Source organism: Stylophora pistillata, chromosome 7, assembly GCF_964205215.1.
Source record: "Stylophora pistillata chromosome 7, jaStyPist1.2, whole genome shotgun sequence".
Lineage (NCBI taxonomy): Eukaryota > Metazoa > Cnidaria > Anthozoa > Scleractinia > Pocilloporidae > Stylophora > Stylophora pistillata.
Window position 1 is genome coordinate 3,612,460 of NC_142525.1, and position 4,642 is coordinate 3,617,101.

Sequence of the window (4,642 nt, forward strand, 5' to 3'; positions counted from 1 at the left end):
TATAACTGAGACAATTTGGTCTTTGAGTCACGCAATGAATTCCAATTATCTCATACCCCTTCATCTTCCAGGGAACTCCACGTGCCAGGAAATTTATCGTGATAAATAGGCCTTTTGCAACAAACTGTCACGTGACCGATTTTCCCTTGGCAACGCCATACTGGAGGGCAAGCCATTTAGTCTTTCCTTGACAACCAACAAAGGGCGAGTTGGCGGAGGGGATACAAAGGTAAGGTTAAAGGTCTTTTAAGGCGTTTGTTTGTTATGATGTCACAAGAAAACAACAGGAAAATATCTCTTTGAAATTTTTACATACAACTGAACTAGTCTCGGACTGAAATCAGTCACTAGAGGCCGAGTTTCAGACTCGTGAAGTTTTAGCATGGTCAGTCTCGTTTGAAGTGATAGCGATGGCGGCAACGTTACCGAAAAATCCCCGTGATTCATTCGACTTTATTGCTATCTTACACGGATATTTAAGCCTTTAGAATGAAAATATTGAGTGATAGTTTCGTTTGAATTTCAGGGAGAATAGCCTTGCATCATAATGATATGGCGACTGCTGGTAGCCAAGCTCTTTCGACCGAATCACGACCGAGTTTCTGTTGGAGGGAGGCTTCTCGCTCACAACAAAAATACTAGCATATTTGATTGCAGTCTCGTTGTTCAGGGTGAACTCGAATAATTTTTCTTATATTCACAGGTGTGGAGTCCAGAGATTCAAGCAAGTTTCCTGATATTTCTTTCGCAGAAGTTGAAAGTTTTGCTCAGAAGGCGTTGCGATGCGAACATACCAGGAAAGCCTACAAGTTTTTCGCTGAACCTGGCTACCTTCATGATAAGAAACGTAAGTAAAATCTGGGATATCCTAACTTCTGTGTGCAAATATAAGCTTAAATAAAGTCGTCGGGTGTTTCTTAATATTAAGGTGGAGGAAATCCTCTGGAGGAAATGACTACAAAATAAAAAATATATATATTTAAGTGGTGATCAGCACCTAAACTGAACTGTATTTAAGCTTATATTTGCTATAAGGTTATAAGGGTATAAGGTTATTTGCTATAAGGTTATATTTGCTATAAGGTTAAGATCAAAATACCAAGAAAATTTCACAACATTGAAAATGAAGATTTGTCCAGAATTTACAAAAATATTGTTTTGTTTAGGTAAAGTATATAATTAAGTTGGAGATATTTGCCGTTCTAAGTTAAACAATAGCCTTTTTTTTTAAATTTGTGATTGAAATAATACAGTACATGCAACCAAGAAAGATGAATGCTAGTTAATTAAGCTTTCAGTAGATGAGAGTTTACAAAATAGATTTTTATGTTTAGTTAACATTATTGCAGTGTTTTCTGGACAAAAGCATTACTAGGCTAATTTTTTTTTCGTTTTTTGCAGTTCAATATTCTACTAACCAGGTCAAAGTAACACCAAAGTGATAATAAACCCTTGGTCACCATGGCTTAGTTTCTCACGAGATAGGAAAGTGTATGACAGCTCAGCTGGGGGGAATGGTTACCTCCCATTTGGACTTTTCGAAACCAAAGTTGTCAAGGAAGGCTCAACTGATTTTGATGGAGTACCTCATATTTACAAAAACCCTGTTGCCAAGCAGCTGTCACTGAAGAGAAACCATGAATACTATTACCAATGGAATGACTTTTTCAGTTATATCAATGAGACAACTTTCTTCTGTGAAAGAATTTATTATGATGCAGAATTTTTTCAGATTGCCAAAGATAATGTGGATGCCTTCTTTTTTTATTTTTACTTGTATAGGAACCTCGAAATGTGCAAACTCCTAATAATTTATGTTTCAAGTACATACTAGCTAGTATTATTATTACAACTACAACAACAACTTATTTGTATCCAGAATCAACTTAAAATAAATTAAATGAACAACAATAAGTTGGCTAGGCATGTACAAGCTCAAGTGCATTGTCCTCAAGACTTGATTCTGCAGTAATCTATTACTGTCTCAAGGTTTTGTAATGCTTAGAACTCCAATTAGGATGTTTTCTTTTATTTCATTTTCTCAATACAAAGAAGCTGCATTAACACATACTACTGAAGACAGATATTTACACTCTTAAAAGATTTTATTACCACTAATGTTTTTAAGGGGGATGAAAAAAATTGAAGTCTTTGCATGGATTGAATAAAATTTACCAATTACAGGTATAGATGTTTAATAATGAACTGTTGTGTCTTCAAGAAACATGTTTGCAGTTGTACAATGAAATAAAAAATCATCTTGGCAAATTTCTTGAAACTATACTCCCTTAAAAGTATTGGTCAATATCTAACCAAAGGTTATTCAGTGAACCAAAAAATTTTTTCTTGTTGCATGACCTTTAATAGCCTAAGGCATCGCCTGGATTTATCACAGTATTGAGCAATATTGTTTATACACTATCTAATACCTTTGACAGAACTATAGTTGTAGGCTTTCCACAATGTTTACCATAAAGTAAAGTGGGCTCACTGTGTATCTCTCATGTATTTTATCTATCCTTCTGCTGATGACATTATCAGTGGTCCCTGGAAGTTCACTAATAAGCAAACTACTGTGTAACCATCTCTAAGCTCTTTCTTGGAGTGTGGTGGAAATCTGCGAAACAATAACTTATTTTCACGGTCGTAGCACTTATCTGCATTGCAACCAGGAACACAGCAGTGAAATTTACTCATCGTGACCACCGTTGCAAGTTGCTTTAGGTAAACTTGTCAGTTCTTAACCTGCTCGCATACATTAAATTCAAAAAATCCAGTGAAAACCCTAAAACCAAACTTCCGCATGAAAAAAGCGATCAAGTCGAATTATTACAACGTAATCAAGGAGATTTTTCGGTTAGGTCACTGCCATTGATATCGCTTCAAGCGAGTACGTGCTAGAACTTCACGAGTCTGAAACCCGGCTTTCACTGATTGATTTCAGTCCAAGACCATTTCAGTTGTATGCAAAAATTCTAGAGAGATATTATCTTATTGTTTTCTTGTGACATCACGACAAACAAACGCCTTAAAAGACCCTTAACTTTACCTTTGTATCCACTTCGCCCACTCGCGCTTTGTTGGTTGTCAAGGAAAGACTGAATGGCTTGCCCTCCAGTATGGCGTTGCCAAGGGAAAATCGGTCACGTGACGGTTTGTTGCAAAAGGCCTATTGTAAGTTACCGGTAGAACATTTTCTACTCACTTAGATACATTCAGTACTGGCTTCCAGCATCAAACGGATAAAGTCGTGGTCAATCTGATTGAAAAGTACCTGTAGTTACGATGAAGATCGACTTTTACAATCCAGAAACAAAGGAGTATTTTTGGCGACTTCAATTCTTGAGGAAGAAACAGTAATTCACCCTTCCAACTTGTTTTTTCGTGGAAAATAATTCAAATTGAAAACTTTAAAATAGATGATACGAGAAAACCATTCTGTGACTAGAGCCTCAGCAAGTCATAAAATACAAATTTATCATTTTAAAACTTCGTCATAAAAAATAATAAAGCGAGGCAAATGTTCCTAAAGTTTTGTACTTTTACGTCATCAAACCACCACCCTCATGCATATACCTCTTACCTATTTCCTTGTTGCAGTTCGTTTGAAATCTCTGTCGTCATTTCTTTTAGGGCTGATGGGAATAAGGCTTATTCATTACATATAAGTTCTGACAAGGTGCCCGTGTACTGTCACATGACGAGTCTTGGCGCATGCGGTGGATATGGATGGACGCTGGTTATGAAGATGAATGGCTCGCTAGTATGGGTTCACTAGTTATGGCTTTAAGGTCTTCTGCAAGACGTCTAGTGAAAACAGTGAACTGCTTTAACGATTCGCGATTGCTTAAGCAAAAATATTTTGGCATTACAAGATTTATTTGCTTTATTTATTCATATTTCATAAACACTTTATCGTTAGGCTTAAAAACGAACAGAAGCCACAATTTTCTTGCACTATATGCTTGTCATTCGTTGGGGTCGAAATAAGTCATAGCCCAGTTTTAATGTACTTGAATGCACTTTTATCCATGCATCGTTCTATCAGTTTGAAAATCGTGAATCACTCAGGTCTTAACGAGACAAACTTTGTAATTAAGAATTAATTTGTTTATGCCGTGTCTAGAGAACGTTTCACTATGATGATGACCTCTGGAGCAATAAAAAAACTTTCAACCTTGAAGGAGGAAAGACTGGGCTTGACTCAAATGAGACCAAGTTACCGACCTACTGGAACACACCATTCACAAGGATCTGCCTCGGTATGAAAATCGGTGAGGAGGACAGCTTTATTGCAATTGACATGCCGGCTAACTCACTATATTCATTGATCGCTGATGGTAAATACCGCGCCACCTCACTGGGTCGTAACTCGTGGAAGAGGCTGATTGGCTCACGGGCCTCTCTGCAGCGCAATTGCAACAAAGAAGGGTTCAATGTGGTGTGTACTAGACCTAATCATTCGAAAGCAAGAATCGGTTATATTGGCAACCGAGAAAGCAATTGTGGCTCCTGTGATTCCAGAATTGGATTTGGTACTGGGGGTAATCCCGATGACTCAAACACGTGTGGTAACCAAGCAAGACATAACCCAGATAACAGCAAAAGACATATCACAGCCATGGGATATATTTCAGTGTAG

General features: G+C 37.3%; 1 long non-coding RNA gene and 1 other non-coding gene across 2 annotated transcripts; both read left to right on the forward strand.

Moving 5' to 3' along the window:
- Positions 1 to 98: 98 nt before the first annotated feature.
- Positions 99 to 1,914, forward strand: LOC148726228 (uncharacterized). Its single transcript, XR_015989843.1, has 3 exons — positions 99 to 229; positions 704 to 847; positions 1,422 to 1,914. It is a non-coding gene; the product is annotated as an uncharacterized LOC148726228 (long non-coding RNA).
- Positions 1,915 to 3,641: 1,727 nt separating this feature from the next.
- Positions 3,642 to 4,642, forward strand: LOC111346988 (putative skeletal organic matrix protein 5). The gene is made up of 2 exons (XR_015990040.1): positions 3,642 to 3,763; positions 4,127 to 4,642. It is a non-coding gene; the product is annotated as a putative skeletal organic matrix protein 5 (transcript).